The sequence below is a fragment of the Geospiza fortis genome, unplaced genomic scaffold (genome assembly GCF_000277835.1).
Source record: "Geospiza fortis unplaced genomic scaffold, GeoFor_1.0 scaffold471, whole genome shotgun sequence".
Lineage (NCBI taxonomy): Eukaryota > Metazoa > Chordata > Aves > Passeriformes > Thraupidae > Geospiza > Geospiza fortis.
In genome coordinates, this window is record NW_005054443.1 from 1761999 (window position 1) to 1780556 (window position 18558).

Sequence of the window (18558 nt, forward strand, 5' to 3'; positions counted from 1 at the left end):
CAGCTCTATGTCTTCAAAACTGGTCTTTCTGTCCTATGACATTCATGTCTGGTCGTCCACTGCAATTGAAAAGTTCAATGTTGTATCACCTTGTTTGTTCACTGTCAATCACATCATGTTACCTACTCCAATATTCTCCACCTTCAGTGACTATTCTCTTTCTCCATGAGAAACAGTGTGCTGAATCCTGGCCTCCCTGCTGCCTTGGTATCCCTGCGTCTTACTGTGCTACAGCTTTTCCTTTGCATTGTATTGTTTCTGGTCTCTCTCTTCATTTATCACCGGTTTGCATTCTGACTTTGGTTTTTGCTGAACTCCCCTGTACATTCCAGTGACTGCTGCTTGGTGTATGCATTGCTAGATGTTGGCAAACTGCTCTGATTTTCTTTCATAAATTTCAAGGTATGCAGTGAAATTCAGAAGTTTGGCTTTGGCCCTATGAGACAGACTTGCTTCCACAGTCACTTATCTTGATGTAGGGAGCATTCAGAGCAAGGCAGGAAGTGCAACTGTACTTTGAGCAAGGTGAATACTAAAAGCATTACCAACTTAATGCCAGGGTGAAAAATCACAGCTGCAGATTGTTTCTAATTGCAAAGGCAAGCTAACCAAGCCAGAACAGTAGAAACTCCGTGAAGGAATAAAATTTCCAATTTCTTCTGTTTCTGTGAATGTTGCCTTTAACAAAGAGTACTCTGTATCCTGTAACTCAGGCTTCAGCAGCTGGCAGTTAGCAGTGGTGTTCCAGAAAATGAAATCTGTAGGTAAGCCTCATCTTTAACCCAGCTGGAGATCATAACTACCCCTGTAGTCATTATTCTGTGCTAAGAAGTGTCCTGCATGTCAAGTCTGAATTCTGAAGGCAAAAAAAAAGGAGACAGTTGTTGATTTTTCACCTGTCTTGCAAATGCCAAACCTAGCCTTTTTATGCCAGGTCAGCACTTAAAGTGTTGAACAGTGGAATTTCCTGAATTATTATGCAAATGTGCTTTTCAGCTCTTCTCTTTCTAGCACAAGGACAAATAGCAATTGAAAGTGTTTCAGCTACTCCAACTCACCCTCTTTCTTTCATTGTCTCCTTACCTGTTCCATAAATCACGGACACACATGCAGATACCTAGAGCCCTCACGCAGCCGGGTGTTTGCTGCTTGCTTTTGTCCTGTGCCACAACACACGCTTAGCTTTAGTTTGGCGGGTTTGTTTCGCAATTCTTCGCGTGGCGCGACGGTCTCTAACGCAAGTCACTAACCGCTGTTTTGCTCTCTTGGCTGCCAAGGAACTGCCTTGTTCTGCACTAGCCCCGTCCCTCCAACCCTGCTTCTCCCGGCCAGAGAGACCAGCGAAGCGGCGCCCACCGTCACGATGGGCCTCACATTCCCCCACTGCCTCACAGTCGCAGTCCACCGGAGACCTGGCGTCCTCAGAGGAGCGCGGAAGCGAGGAGCACCTGGCAGAGACCCCCAGCCAGGCAGGCGAGCCGGCCTGACCACGCATGGGAACAGGGCGGGACACCCCTCGCCTCCGCCAGGTCGCCCGCCAGCCGTCCCTGCCACGAAAGGAGGGAGGTCCGCTTGGAGAGAGAGGTCAAAGAATGTTCTCAGACACAGCTGCTGAATGTGCAACCTGGGAAAAACGGAGGTGTTTCTAGAATGAAACAGTTAATGTGCCTGTAATAACTTAATTTTTTTCATAGCTGAGAAAACTATTTTTGTCTCCATCTTTTCTACATACAGTATATTAACAAAAACAGAAAAAAAAGGGTTAAAATGATACAAAGTAAGATTTAAAATAAAATGTAAATTAAGTTTTAAGGGAATTTGAATACGTGCTCGCACTCTCTCCAAATACTGACTGCCTTTTGGTTATATTTGCACTGTTATGTTTTCAGTTTTGGTTTTGGGTATTTTGGGTTGGTTTTTTTTAATTTCATGTAGAACTAGGGTCTTAAGTTAATTTTATTCTATTTTAATGTCAGTGTTATCAGTTTTTAAAGGTAAGGTTCTTTAAGATGCTTCAACTGTCTGAAGCGATACCTTCTAAGTAGTGAAGAAAGCCATTAAGCTCGTTCACTAGACTTGTAATTAATTGAGATGGAGGGGAATACAGGTAAACACAAGTAAATGTGTAAAAAAAAAAAGAAAAGAATGCCTCAGAAAGTCTTACAGAGTTAGCTGTAAAATACACCTACGATACTTGACTTGCATGCCTCTGGGTCCTCGCACTTTAGTGCATGTACATACTGCTACTGTACCATCACATAAATGTGAGTCAATCTGTTTCACTGTAATATTGTTGTGAATTTACCTGTACTGTACTTTTATCGTTGGTATTCTTGCATTGACTATACAAAAAAGAGTTTTTAAATTATTGTTAGCAGTTCAACTGGCTATGTACAGCGTTTACTGAGAACTTCCTTCGTTTTGGAAAAACCATGGAAATCTCTGGGCATACTAAATTGTAACTGGTCTTGTTTAAGAGTCTGTTTGAGACCATGTGAAGTGGAAATAAAACCCTCAGTATTTACAAGCTGCTCGAGTGCTTCATAATGTTTTTTTTATTATGGTATTTCCCAGGTTCATTTAACTGGGGGACATAAAAGCCCCTGAGCTCCTCCTTTATTCATAAGGGAAGAAAAAAGCTTCCTAATATGAAATAAATCACAGCAAAACCAAATACTATGCTGTGCTACACGGACTCCTGTGAGCACTGGATCAGACTGTGGGAAGGTTTCTAAATTCCCTCCCTGAACTCCACAAGACATCTGCTCACATGGATCTTCCCAGTTTCTCTGTGGCCCTATGGCTTGTTGTTTTCTCACTCATGGGAGTGAAAACCAGCCAGCTAAATGGAACACCAGAAATATGACATGTCCAGTATTAATCTAAGATTATGTACCATTTGCATTACGCACAGAGACCAATAAACAAGGCTTTTTTAAAACTGAAGGCTAACAATGAGATGTAAATGCAGCCAAGAATTCACACTTCTGAGAGGTGGAAACCTCTCAAGCTACTTTGCCTAAGACCATCTGTTTGGCCACATGATTTCTCTGGAGCCCCAGAACTGCTCTGACTAGTTATCCCATTGCTGAACTGGCTTGTTCCCATTCTGCTTCCTTAGCTGAGGTTTTCTGAGGCTCATTTGTTGAAGAGCACCATCTGGGCTCCCTAGAAGCCTTCCTGGTTAGCTCTGTCAAGAAATAAGCCTTTCACATCCTGTCCTGCTGTGTCACAGCCGGCTTTCTAGGAAGTTTAATTCAGCTGTTGGATAAGAACAAACTCCCTGTCTCCCAAATCACAGCCAGTTTAGGTCTGATTTCTCCCATATCAGGTAGGGCTGTGGCTATTGACCCCGGGTCAAAATGTCCACCTGTGGGTCATCATTACAAAACTGGGCAGTGACTGAACAGTACTGTTGTCTGATGGCTCTCTGGTGCCGCAGTCAGAGCCAGGGGTGTCCAGGGCCAGTGCAGAGCAGCAATAGTCGTGTTAGGGATAGCTGCCTTCCCAGCTGTCTCAAAGCCTCACTGCTAGCCTTTTTCATAAGCTAAGTATAATCCCCAAGTCTGAATGCCTGAAATTGTCCGCAGTGGCCATCCTGTTTGCTGAAATTTTCTTCCTGCAACACATTGCTGAATTGCTGCACTAATTTTGGTTTGGGAGGGGAATGAGGGCACATGCAAGAAGTATTTTGAAGGTGAACCGCAAGAGTCACAATGATTATTGGAGAAGACTAAGCCACAACTGAAAACTCCTTGTTTGTTTTCCAAGTAGCTTTGCAGGGATAAGGAGAAGGTTGCTGCTTCCTTAAAAGCTATTTCTCCTTCATGAAGCAATTGGAAGTTGCAAATGAACGAGCAATGTTGACATCTGGCAAGTAAAAATTGTGTTCTGTTTCTTGTGACAGCTGTAATTTTTTTGTTAATGATGCACCAGAAAATTCAGGGCACGACTCTGTTACTTTGATGCCAGAGGATGGTATTTGCCTTTCAAGTCAAGGATACCCCAGTTTGCAGAAATAGCTGCTGGCCATTCTGAAGATCTGTGAGGATAAGCAGCTGCCTGTGGCTTTTGCAGGAAAGTGCTTCTGAAAAAGCAGGAAATAGCAAGAAGGAGAAGGTTAAGCACAAATAGAGATTCTGTGGGTAATCTTAAAAAGAATGATATTAATTAAACATAATCTTCTTTCTAGTCTAATTAGTGAATACAGTGACATCAAGAAATAGCCCATGTTTCTACTGGCTCTGGAAACAACAGGGCTTTTCTCTTCCAATATAGCTGCGGGTGGGTTTGGGACATTCCTACCTACCTCCACATTATTCCATCATGCTCCATAATTACTTACATAAATCATAAAACAAATGACAAGTCTCTAGTCCATCTGAAGTCCTTTTACAATCTTCTGAGAGAAAATAAAAAGCCTTTTTAGAAAGTCTGCAGCTCAGTGTCTATGGGGTATCTGAATTATTGCCTCATGAATAATCAGGGCAGGAGAAGCCTCACAGATTAGCACACAAGTTAGTGTAAGAGGATGTGGATACATGTGTCACAGCTCTTTTTGGTAAGGATGAAACAGATGGATTTCACCCAGGGGTTTGTGCTGCCAGAGATGATGGCCTTGGGATATCACCTGCTCCTGCAATACAGAGGGGAGCAGGAGCAGGACTGCGACCTGTGGCATCCCTCCCAGCCAGACAGCTTTTGAGGTGGCTGTGACACCCCAGGGTGATGGGGTATCCCTCATGTCACAGCACTGATGTGTCTGTGGGGGTACCATGGGGAGGAGAAGTCCCCCTTTTCCCCCACTTTACTTCCTGCCTCTTCACAGTCACCTGCCCGTGCTGTGCTCCACTTTGCACTCCAGGGACACATGGATATATACCAGTGGCAATGGTGTATGGCCTCTTAAATCGCCAACCCAGAACAGGACAACCTGGCAACACCACACCTGTGCGGTGCCTCAGTGCCTGGAAAATGACCAGGCTTGGACCATCCTTCCCCATTGCCCTTTTCTCTTCGCATCCTCCTCTGCACAGAGGGAAAGTCCATGAACATATAGTACCTCAAGGTATGTATTTTCCCCTGATCCCTTCCTTTCCTATCTGAACCACCAAGGTCCTCCATAGTCTCTTTGGAGGTATCCCATTTCTCGCTCACTCCCTGCTCCCCAGTTTTTACTTCCTTATATGTAAATCACTGTAACCTGCTGGAGTATTATTAAGCTACTGAGTACATATAATTTTCATACAAAATGACAGCTAATGTCTTCAGTCTCCACACAGCCCAGCCTGCTTTGCAGAGAGCTTGATAGCTTTGAGCAAAATCTGCTTCCCTTCCCTATTACCATCCCCTTATCCATCATGTATGAGACATTGTGCCTTCAGGTTTGGGTGAGAGAGGTTAGTGCCTTGCTATAGATGTCTCTAGAATAAAAGTCTAGCACCTGTCACTGAAAGCCACTTTTTATTCCCTATCAGAGCAGATTTAGGACTTCTCTCATTATTCAATCTTCTTTTCTTTTTACATAACAACACTTTCTGGAGGCCAGTGTTGTCATCCTCCGAAAAAATACATGAGAAATCCTGAGAGCACTTGTTGATTTGGGCAGGATTTCACCACTGAGGGAGGGATCAATGAGCTGATCAGCAAAGGCAGTGCAGACTCTCATCCTGAAACTGGCCTGAAGAAAGGTGATTGTCCATATTGAGCAGGTGTTTGGAGGCAAAGTTGGGGCTGGGGCTGCACGGGCCCAAAGTAGCTCCTCAGAAGTCCCTGGTTTGGCAGCCAAATCCCTGGTTTGACAGTCATCACTTGCAGGTTAGAGCTGCAGGAGGTCAAGATGTGGATGGCAGAATGTTCCCTTTCTGGGGACAGGGCAGGGGAGCCCAGGGTGGTAGACTGAGATCTGAGGAGAGAAGATCACAGAAAAAGAAAAAATCAGTGTACTTGGCAGCTGCAAGTAGATGGATATCTCAATGAGAAGAAGAAAGAAGGTGGTTTGGATATTGAGTTTTATATGATTCTCTGGATGGCAACAAGCCTGGCTGAGCAACGTAAACAGATACTGCACTAAAATGGAAGAGTGCTGTTAGGCTATGAAATGTGAATCCTGTTAAACCTCAACAATAGCAAATAGCAAATTTTGGTTTGTCCTTTTTAATCTCTAGGTTGTTTGTTTGGGGTTTGGGTTGTTTTTTTATATACCATAATTGTATTTTATAATTTCTACAGTAAGACTTTAGAATACTACTGCACACAAAAATGTCATGGACTCAGGTACTCTCCTAACCTTCCTCTTGCTCCTCTCTCCCACTGTGATCCGTCTGGATTAGCCTGCAGAGGAGAGAGCTGAGTGCAAATGGATAGGCTCATCCCACAGGTTTTTCTCAGCAGGTGCCTCTTCCTCACTGAGCTGGTTGCAACCCACCTGGCTCAAAAATATCAAGCCCTGCCATAATGGAATAGGGCATCATTCTGGGGTTGAAAAAATTACCCCTTTAAAATAGGAAATGAGCAGTCCATACATTTTAGCTATTAAGAATTGCAATGTTAAGTGCTTAGCAATTTAGAACATAAATCTCATTGATTTTCTGCTCAGGGAAGAGACTTAAGCAACTTAAGACATTTGGAGAGCTTTTATCATGAATCTCTTACTATAGGTTCAGTGTGTTTGTCTTTAAAATACACCCTGAATTCCCAATGTTGTCTGGGAGAAGACATGTATTGTGTTGTTCCTCATTGCATTTTCTGCACTCTGCATTGTCAGGACTGAAAAAAAATCCACTTTGCATATATGAATGAGAGGAAGAACAATAAAGGCCATGATTTTGTCACCGCTATTTCCATGACAAAACCAAAGATTTTTGAGAGGGAGTTTTCTTACTACAATGTCACTGTGGTTTGTCATGGAAATCACATTTCAAAGAAAAAACAAAGCCCTGGCTTCACAAATTATCTGTGTTCCTCTTAGTCTGTGATGCTTCTGACAACACCTCTGCTTCATAATGTACACGTTATGTAATAAAAATGTAAGTTAAATATGTTGCACAGGCATCTTAGACATATTACAAGTAGGTTCTGATGTGTACTCAAACAAAAGAATTTTTTTTTTTTTTTTTTTTAGTAACAGGAGCATTCAATAGTTGGAAGGAAAACAGCAATAAGAAGCTGGGAAAGACAGAGTCCCTGGAAACCAACACCCTGGACTGTGTTTGGTAAACAATGAGTCTCATTCTGATTTCTTGGAGAGCAGCCCCAGACCTGTGCCTTGGCTTTAGCAAACCTTGAGTGGTGTCACTTTCATGGGAGGACACACAAAGGGAAAAACCTTGCCTGTCTATAACACTGACAGCATCTCTCAGCAGCAGTCCACACTTGAGTGACAGGGAAACTCCAGCTGATGAGCTACAATGTGCTGTGCTTTTCTCAAAAACCTCCGGAGTCTTCGGCAGGACAGGCTGACTTGCCATGCCATGGGTCCTGAAGAACACAGTGACGCTCAGTGGAGGAGATATGGTGGGACACTATTCCCTGAATAATGCAACATTTTTCACATCAAGAACAGAAGCAAAATTATTCAGAAACTGCAGCACTATGGGATGACACCTCCTCAGGTATGTGGGTTACTTTTACTCAGCAAATAATTAGCGCATCTTCCTAGCGCAGAGCTACATCATTTAGCGCTTAGAATTTCCCCACTTAGAAGAGTCTGCCTGAGCTCTTGGCGAGCAGGCCTGGTTTAGGTGACCAGCAGCCCCTCTGACCAACATCAATCCTCCATGAAGAATTGGGAGAACCTCCACTTGCTCTGGACCCTGTCTCACAGACACCACATAGCCCCTGCCAGTCCCCAGAACCAGAACTGGTTTATTTGACTAGTCCCACTACCAGGGTTTCTGGTTTCCCCGAGAGGAGTTAGTTACCCTGAAATCATCCCAGCACAAGAACAGAGTATTCTTCTGGTGCTGGTTCTTCAGGTTAGGCAGAGGCAACTCTGAAACTCCAATGGAGCCAGGATGGGGAATGGAGTGAGGAACTAGACCACTGTTACCTGAGGCCACTTCTGACCTGAATGCAGAAAAGAAAACACACCACCCTACACTGAAATTAAACTATCATTTGAGCCACTTAGCAAGTTAACTAAATTGATTGTGACCTACATACTAGAAAGCTTTGGATATGTGGAAATGCTTCTTTCTGTGGGAGTCAGGTCACTCAGTAAAATCTAGTTTAAAAATTTTCTCTGAAGCCTCCATTGATCTTGCAGCAGAAACAGTCAATCTGAAGAAGCAGTAGGACATGCTTAAATCTTGGCATCTATTAGTCAGGCCTGCAATGGTTTTAGTCTCTTGTCAGGGTAGCAGACAATGCTGACAGATGAACTGATTAGACTTGGTGCATATTGCAGTGCAGACACAGTAATTACAGCCTAGAAACAATCATTTAAACAGAAAATAATGTATTACATGCAGAAGGTTCATTGCCAGCTGCCTAGAGGCAGCACCTCCACAGCTACTATGCAAAAGTAAAACACATCAGGCAGCACATTGGGCATTTAATCTTTCTAAAAGTACATCAGTTAAAGACCAACAGCTGATGTAGTCACAGAGGATAAAACAATATATATCTTGAAAACAGTCTCCTAAAGGAAGATGGAAAAAGAAGCATCATTTTCTCTGTCTATCTGTAAAACAGAAAGTCTCTTATCTTTTTATATCTAGCAATGCAGGTGTGTATATAGAGGGATAACACCAGACCCCTAATAACAGACACTTTGCAAGGTCTATGAAGTGGCCTTTTCCACAACAGGGTGGAGGAGATATTTTTTAGACCAAATAGACTTTCCCAGCCCTCTCAGTATTGTCTTTTATCCCATATCAGCATCACACAACTTTTAACCACAGACTGCTGCAAACCTGGTCTTTGGAAATAGTCACCACATAGTATTTGCTCTCCTGTTTTTAAACAGTATTTGTGGGCAAAAGCTCAGCTCAGATTAAGAAGAGAAATACAATACAGAGCTTTAAAGATAAGTTAAATGGACAGTGAAAATTAGCCTTTAATCTACTTAGGAAGTCTTTGTGATTAAGTCTAGCAATTTTTTCTGTGCTAATGAGGGACTAGGCAAGATAGTCGCTGAAGAAATGTCTGGGGAATAGCACATAAGCCATGGCTGGTGTTGTTGTTTTCTCTTTTCTTTCTAAATCATTTACTTTGATAAATTTTGGGTTCTTTTCTGTTCAGATGGAGCATTCAGACACAATCAAAAGATACATACATGGGCTTTCAACCTCCATCACGGTGAGTTCCCTTTTTCCAGCAGGCATCTGAGTGTGCTCCCACGTAAGCAAACCTCCTTTAGATGCATGTTTTATGCAAACAAGCCTTTGCTTTAGGGAGCAGCAGGCCACGAGCTGGCACATACATCAAACAGCATGCAAATCCTTCCCCACCAAAGACATGGTTTATAGCATGCCATCAGATTGTAAAAATGTAAAACATCTGACAAATTCTGTGGGGCTATGGTACAATGGCTCCTCAGAACACGCAGGCACTGCTTTCACAGAGCAGACGTTTTGCAAAACCTTCCCTGGAACACCTATGCCCTCAGCTGTATATTCAAAAGCCATATGTAGCAGCAATTAAATGTCCCAATGCTTTATGGATTAGAAAGCAGAGGGAGAGGGCATAAATCTCAGATTAAATCAAGTTAACTGGAGTTTAGCTTATTGACTGATTTTCTGACAACTAGTTTTAGCAGCAAGATAAAAACAATATTAAGAAGGCACTAGTGTTCACTGAGAGGTTTTGAAAAGTTCAAGGGGCACCTGATTGGAACAACTGCATTGCATGGGAAGGTACCACTTGAGGTAGAGCTGCCCTCAGCTATCCCAGTGTTTTCCAAATGACCAATAGGAATGGAACATTATGTCCCAAACAAAATCAAAGAGGTTTTGTGTGCTTACCCCCTCTGAAAATGTTGTTATTAGAAACAGACACCTGAAAATAATTTTCCCTCTTCTACTCAGTCCACTCTTACCACTTCAGTATTTGAGCACTACCATGCTGTGGTTTAATAAGCAGCATGACTAACGTCTGTCTCATAATGTGTTTGCTCGTCATCTCCCTCGGGAGAGACCCATGTGCTCTGGAGACTGCTTTCCTTATGCATGCACACTGAAAAATAGGCAATTACACAAGCACACACACGTCCATGTGAGCTTGTCAGAGAGGGGAAGATGAAAGCAAACGTGGCTCACACCTCGGGCAGGGAGTGCTGGGGTTCACTCTGAAAGAATGGGGAGGTTGAAGCTTAGGAGGGCTTCCAGAAGGGGCTGCCCAGACGCATCTCACTCTTCTCTTGGACACACCACAGCTGTGTCAGGAAGGTGTTCATTGTTTTTAGCAGCATAAACGACCAGACACTCCTGGTGACCAGTGTGACTGAGTGGTTACAGAAAATCTGGAGTATTACGTGAGTTGTAGCTGTTAGCTGGTACATACAGTACCTGGTAATGCGGACCCAAAGAGCTGGGCCAATTATCAGTTTTGAGGAGTTTACTCCATATTACAGCATTTTGCTGAGAATTTGTTTTTATAGTAGTGTCTGTTGTGCTGGAGTGACCTGGAGAAGAAGAAGCCATTTCCTTAGTACAGGAAGAAATTTTGGTACTAATTGAATTTAAGCAAGTAGAGGCAGGAGAAAGGAATTTCTTTGTCTCTCTGCTTTTGGCAGCAAGAGAAACATATTTACAGGGAGCTTTTTGGAACCAAGCCTCTGAATAGGGAATATCCATAGTCATTCAGGAAATATATTAATGCAGTAGCCATGCTATGCAAGACATTATCAGCTTCTAATTATTGTCATAATGCAGGCTGGGTGCCCTTTAGCTGGCTGTGTCCTGTGGCTTAAAACAGAAATGCTCTTGCCCATTTTTTCTAGATGTGTGTGCTCTCTGTGAAGAAGAATTTGGATTTTTTTTAACTTGGATGGAAAATCCAGCAGTGGAAATGGTGCTAATCCAGAGAGCCCAGCAAATCTGAGCAGGAGTGGTCAGGCAGCATCACAGAGAAAATAAGTGACAGCAGATGTAAGAAACTACAGCTGTTCATCCAAATTCCAGGGGCCAAGGTGAAGAACTCAGCAGGACTGTGTCTGACTGTCAGCCTGCTTTGCATGTACCTATGTGAATTTTGATACTGGCCTCTCTGGTCAGATTCTATGAGCTCAGGCAGTGCTCACACAGCCATTTGCTTCTTGGGAACGTATGAAAGTTTGTTTGCTGTCTTGTGATGATTGTTGTTCTTCCAGCTGAGAAACTGAGGCATTTAGATGTTAAATAATTTATTTAAGGAAGTGCAGTGGGGTTTGGAAAACATCCAGTTCCTGTTCCTTCCTAGGCTGCATTGAGTACACCAGGCTGCCTTTCCAGCGGATCAACGGCAAGGTTTAATAAAAGTTTCCAAATCCTGTGAGTTTTTCCAAGGAGCAAGAAGGGGCCATCAGGCTAGAGAAGGTGATCCTGCAGGAGGAGAGCATCCTCTGGTGTTATGGAGCTGGTGTCTTAGTATTGCCAGATAATTTAGTTGGTAAGTTCCTTAAGGAAGTTACTGAGCCTCATCTCATACTGCCTAAAGGTTCACCAGTGAGAGCAGACACAGTATTACAGCCACAGACGTGACCTCCAGCTGCTGTAGACCTGGATTGGATTCCCTTGGGCTGCACCATCCTGTTCAAGGCAAAGCTGTCCAGAGACCAGCACTGCGTGCTGCTGGGCTTTTTCCATGAAGAGAGCAGCCCTGGCTGCAAGGATCCCGGCTGTGGGCTTTCACTGCTGCCTCTCTCAAGCTCCCCAGAGGCAGAGGAGAGAATCTGCCTCCCACCAGGCTGCGGTGCTACGCGGTTGGCACACAAGGGAGAGCGAAGCAGGACAAGCAGGGCAGCTCAAGTGGGTGTATCCACAGATCCACCTCCATTTATGTTTCCCATTTTTGCCAAAAAGGACAACACAAAACAGCAGCACCATAAATACCACATTTTAACTGTTTTCCTAGCACCCAGAGTGGGAAATATGCACATGCCTTGACTACAATCATGGAAAACACCTTTCAGTTCCGCCGACATCTTTGAGGATTTCCTGGGAGTTGCAGGTGGCACTCTGCCATACAGAGGGATTTAAACCCAAATGAGAACTGGTATCAGTGGTGAGTGAGGAGCATGGATCCTCACAAAATATGTTGCTTGCAGGCATGTCACAGACTGGCAGTGACATCAGTCTCAAAGGTGCTGCTGGCCTCCTGCCACCACTCAGCACATCTAAAGGCCAATTTGGCAAGGAGCAGGACATTGTGTGGAGCTGTTTGTACAGCAAGTACAGTGCTGCAGGTTGGGAAATGAAATCGGCTATCACCTTGAACCATTTCTTTATGCTGCCTGCACTGAGAGTGGGACCTGAGTTTAAAGTAAAAAGAAGGAACAAAACAAAAAGGTCAGCTTTGTTTAATGTCCCTTTTAGCTCTGTGGATAGTACCAGGTTTTTGTCTGTGCTCAGAAGCTTTGCTTATACTTTTTTGTGGTGGGAACCAGCATAGCAAAGCAGCTGGGACAGGCTTTTACTGAGCTGCTGAAAGAGCCCTACCTGCTGAGCTCTCCTTCCCAGCTCTGTCCTTACTCAGCACATCAGGGCCTGGCATGTAAAAGGAGAGTTCATGTAGTGCCTGTTGTCTGCTGAGCACAGTGAAACCGCTCCAGCATCGATTCTCTGGGCACTGGCTTCCTCTAGAGGGAAATGTGGCAAAACTGTTCCTGGAAATCCAGTGTTGTTCTCAGAAATGAGTAAGGTTTGCTGTTAGCAGTGTCAAAGCATCAAACAACTCCTTCACACATTCTCAATAAGATTGGGGCACAATTTTAAAAGACAAAATGTTCTAAATAATCCTGGTATGTTTATGGCCAAGCCACTCACCTATGACATTCCAACCTTATCCTCCTTTAATATCAAGAAGAGAAGCCTATTTTTTTGCCTTAATATTTGAAGAGGGCAGAAAGATCATGGGTTTAGAACATTGTTCATCATTATACATAATTTTGCTCTGTTTATTAATAGTTGAACTTTCTCCACTCCTCTCAAATGTCACCCTTATATTTCTTCATAATTCTTCATTGAAGTCTTAAGCATTCAAATTATGGATAGAAACCAAGGCGGATATGGAATATTGTAGACTGCATCTTCTTCTCCTTGTGTGCTTCAGTAACTCTGGCCAGTTACTGTGCTTGGACTCTAGAAGTATTGGTAATTCTGCGATTTCTTCACAGAACTCAGCTTCCCTTTCTGATCTTGGGCCCCGATTCTCCATTCCCCATGTACACAAAGCACATGAGGGATTTAGCAAGGAAGAGGATATGGGATCAGGCCCTGGCAGCATGCAGAGTACAAAGAAATTGGCTCCCACTGAGCCCCCAGTTGGCAGCATTTACAGCTCTGTGGCCCTCACAGCAAATCAATCCCTGTGCCAGAGCCCAGAAACAGAACCCACTCCCTGCTCCTGCTGAGCAGCAGCGCAAGGGCAGGACGCAAAGCTGCCCGGGCCTGAAGGATGGCATTTCATGGTGCCTTTGAGATTGGCATCCAAACTACTCATCAAGGGTGTCATACTCCATTTTACATTACATTTGAAGAGAAGAAACAAAATGTAAGCTGTGCTAAGTGCCCAGGTAAAAAAAGCCAAACTGAGCCATCCTATGTGTGGGTGCATCTGAAGCCTGTAGTTTAACTGGCATTACTTGATAAAGATGAACAGCACAAGGATTGTGGTGATGGAGGAGCACTTCTGCTGCTTCACAGGCTGTGCAGACTTCTGAGGAAGCTAAGAACTTAGCAATACCTTCATCAGCGCCTGTTCTTCCTCCCAGGGACCACCCTCTGTCCATCCACAGGTGTGTTCATCTCTCACATTCTGACAGAAGATCAAGGACTCTCATTCCAAACAGTTTCTTATTTCCAGCCAAAGTTTCAATTGTTGCTCTATTTCATTCTTTAATAAGGCACAAATGTTTCAGACCCAGACCAAGACCCTGCCTCTTGCCAGACATTTTTACTAATTTTAAAACTTCGACCAGAAAATATATTGCAAGGCTTGATCCTCCTGGCAACTTCTGAAGACATTCACATTTATGTAAAATAGCCCATGGATGAAACTCTTTGCAGACATTACTCTGCTAGTTGCACTCAGAGTCACCAAAATGACTCAGGCAGAAAGTCCAGCCCTGATAATTTGACTCAATGCCATTTCTGCACCCCCTCTGAATAGGAAAATGAAGGCACAGAGACCAGAGCACTGCCAGCCATGTCTGCAGGAGCTCCCATACAGATAGAGAGCAGAGATTGCCCAGGGGTCACTTTTCTTCCACTCCATTTCAAAACGTATCCCTAGGTACAATTCTTCCCCTGATTTTCATCATACTTAAAATCTTAGATTTTGCTGAGATGTGTTTCAGAGTCAGAATCAACTTTTCTGACTTTTAAGGCTTCTTTTTCCTGTCTCCTACACTGTTCAATGTGCAGCAGCCTAGCAGGATGTCAGTCATGGTGTACTACAGATAGCAATAAAAATTAAGATAATAGTAAGGATACGTGATAATACACTGCAACAGCAACAGTTTTCCTGTGGTTGGGCCTTTAGAACAATAAATATTTGCTGCCTTTGGGATGGAATGTTTTCTCTCTAGGACATGATCTCCACCATTTTATACTAAGTAGAGTAGGGAATTTTAACTTCCACTGGAAAACAAAATAGTTCAAACTATTCTTGCCATCAAGGAAAAGCAAGAAAATGCTTTGAAGAGCAGTATTGGTTCTCAACCTCTTAAACAGGGGTAAATAGCAATCCTGGTTTTGCAACCAGCTTTTCCAAGTTAGAGTTTTCATGGGCACTCGCTCATCCTGATCCTGTTACAGCAGTGTGGTTTCAAATCAAGAGAACTACACAGAATTACAAGGGAAAATACTGTTAAAACCAAAAATGCTTCAATTTTTGTTAATACTAGCTAAGAGTCAATACATTATCAGTTTCCCGCTGTAAAATAAGGGAATTTTTTTAAATATTAAGATGCCACAGAGGCTCCATGAGCTGATAATATCAAACCCATAAATTACCATCAAATCAAAAATAATGCATCTAGCTATCATAGGAGCTTTCCCTTGTGTACCAGAGTTGGGAGAGTGCTTAGACCAATGTGGGTTAATGTCTGGGAAAGCATTCAAATTACAGAATCCACAAATGACTGGCAGCCCCCATTAAATTCGTTGTCTTGAATCAACTGCGAGTGGTGTAGGGGATCCCACAAGGGGTATTATCCTGTTTGGCCTTAAGCCACTCACTGAAAATATGCATATTGTAGGTTAAATTGAATTGCATAGATTTGTTCTCTAAATATTCACCATATGTTCTCATAAAAGTAAGTGCCAGACACATCTTTAAAATGAATCGTGTATTGTGTAGCTGTTTTCTTTAGGCTTTGCTTCAAATCCTTAGTATACAACATGAGCTCTGTAAACATTTGAGTCATATACAAGATGCAAAATGAGTTTATTCCAAATTTTTAGAAAGGGAGGCTTGACAGTCTGAATGTTTGTTTACATGTGGATTTCTCTGCTTTGTGTAGTTACAGTCATGCTCCAGTCCCTCAGTAGTTTCAACTTATCTCCTTCAATCCTAAAACAATTTGTGCTGTGTCAACTACTGTGAAAAAGGTAACTATCTTCCCAGAAGGGACCTCTTCCCAGTCATCATTAATAAACTTGTAACACAGAAAAGTAACACAACCCATTCTCTAGTTAATAACATCTTGTGTGGTCTGTAGAAAGCTGGCAAAACCGCCTGAGAATTAAATCTGTACAGAGTAGATGTTCAAGAGTTATCCAGTAAAATAAAAGGCATGTTTTAGTAGCTCCAGCTGGCCCGTGTAGAAACAGAAGAAAACAGCTGTAATGACCTTGACACTTGGACAATACAAAGCCAAAAGATGCCTTAGGGCCCCTGGGTGAGACACATCAAAGAAGCCAGGAAGAATTTCTGCTGTGAGTAGGCTTGGATTATGTCTAACTAACACCAATTTCACTTGTAACCTGTTTTCCAGGTCCTGTTAAATGAAGTTTGGATTTTTACAGGAGGCCTGGTGTGAAGAGAGAGATGAATGAGAAAGAAACTCAGCACCTTCCTGAAGCAGCCATCTGAGTGCTGCAGTATGTCCAGGCAGAAATGAGGAATCAGCATCCCAGGACATGAGCAAGGATGACAGGTGCTGGGCAGCATGGGGATTTGGGCTGCCAGGTAAGAGGTATTCATGTCAACAAGCAAGTACCCCAACCATTCTTGCAACACCTTACAGCTCTGCACAAAACCCCAGAATGCCCAACTTCCCCTTCTGAGGCACTGTTCATCTATAAAGACCGAATGCAAAGACACTGACTCCAAAACATTGGCTCTGGTGGAAATGAAAGACAATTTGTCTGTTAGATGTCAAACTACTGGGCATGACCTGTGCAATCTCAGAGCAAAGAGGGCTTGTGCTCTCTGGAGAGCCCTCACTGGACCCTGGGGATGGCTTCTTGAAAGGTTTAAGACCTGCCATAGGTAGAACATGGAAAAGAGCCATGTCTGGGAACAAGAAACACTGTTCCTTCCCTGCTACCTCCTGCCTTGAGCATAAGAAACAAGGACTAAGATCTCACAAATCCCTCTGAATGAGCTCAGTGCAGGGATACTTCTATACTTTTGTTTACAGTACTTGTAACCAGTCTCTCAGCCAAGTTTCCTTCTCAGATCAAACACTTGGTATGGATATGCTGTACCTTGAGCTTGGCAATTTTTGCTGTTGTGATGCTGGACTTGGTATATTCCATTACTTCAGACACTGTTCATGGAATGTGTTTCTTCTCCAAGACCAAAGAGGGGCTCAAAAGCAAAGGAAAAGTGCTTTTTTAAACAAAGGAGGTTTTTTGTCGCCTAGAGAGGCATTCTGCAATCTATTTGCTGAATGTTTTTCCCTGGTTCACAATATCATTGAGGAAGTTCCCAGGAAAATAACTTAAGGCTCACTAAAAATGATGGCTTCTTGGGAACATTATCTGAAGAAGCAAAGGCTTGCCCATATTTCTGCTGCTTTCTGTAGCAGAACTCGTGAGTTCCAGGGCGTCATAAATTCCTGTTTGTTCTTTCCTGAACTGTATTTTCAAATTCCCATGATGAACTCACACAACTCCACCAGGACACACATTCTTCTTCCTTCTCATAATATGTTTATCATAAAAACTCTGACTGGCCTGAGGCCACATGGCTTACAAGCAATGAAGGTGAAGCTCCTTCTCCCAGCTCTTACAAAGAATTGCAATCTTTTTTTATGTTTGACTGAAGTATGAATGTGGTTATAGTACACATCTTAAATATTATTTTGTTCTTTCTCTGACATAACAGAATATTTATTGTTGATCTCACTTTATATGGATCAGATACACATAATAGCTTTTGGCATACTGTTTCAGTAATGTTTATTTGGTAAGCTCCTAAGAAAGTAACCCCTGGAGCTTCCATATTCACAGTAGTTTAAAAACTAAACCAAAACCAACAATAACAACAACACAACACAACTCTGATTGAAGGGTAACACTTTCAGTAGAGATGCAACGGTTTACTTTGGGACAATTTAAATTTAGCACTGTTTCTACACGGTTTACAGAAAGGATGTGTTTATAGTACTGACATGGGATTTCTCTATTGGTGTCCAGATCATATAGGGAATTCATAATTTACCAAAGATCTAAAAGCAAACACCTGGAGTGAAAATAGCTATATTCATATGGTCTACACTCATTTCAAATGACACAATTCAAGGCTTTGTAAGAACAACAGGAAAAGAGGGACCTGCTCACCAGAGAGATATCAACACCTTACAGATGTTAGTTAACGATGTCTGGGCCCCTGCCTTGCAGTTCAAGGTTTCAGAATTACTCAGGAGCATTTTTTTTAATTACCTATTACCAAACACCATGAGTTTCCTGCAAAGTCTTCCCCAGAATGTTTTTTTACTAGCTTCCCCTTTACAGCTAGAACAGAAGATGGAGCTTTTAATGGCCTTTAGTAGGACCTTCTAAGGTCCTCTTTCCTACAAACAGGTGGCTAGAACTGAATAAAATCCTGCTGTACTCCCAGAAGAGACAAGCATGCGGTGTATGTGTAAAAGATAATACACAGTTTGTTTGTAAATCCTACTTTTAAAGAAGGTCATCGTGCTCCCTCTGCCACATTCCCTTCAAGTCCAGGACTCTGCACAAGGAAACCTGCTCCTGCGTGATTTTCACTTAAAGTCTCTGTCTTCTGATTCTGTTCTCAGATTCACCACAAAGAGTAAGATGCAGCATTCCCTGTGGTGCAATTATCAAAAGCTCTGATACAGCAAGTCACCTTAGATCCTTTCTGTTGTGCTGCTGAGAACTCCGTGCACTTCCAGGATGCCTTTATCAAGCCTGAGCCTGTGTGTTGAGCTTAAGTTTGTCCCCA

General features: G+C 42.9%; 1 protein-coding gene across 1 annotated transcript in view; it reads left to right on the plus strand.

The window, feature by feature from the left end:
- MTCL1 (microtubule crosslinking factor 1) overlaps nt 1-2531 on the plus strand; it is a 90448-nt gene extending 87917 nt beyond the window's left edge. The window contains 1 exon segment of the mRNA XM_031062268.1: nt 1278-2531. The gene's annotated coding sequence lies outside the window, so the exon portion shown is untranslated.
- Nucleotides 2532-18558: the final 16027 nt, after the last annotated feature.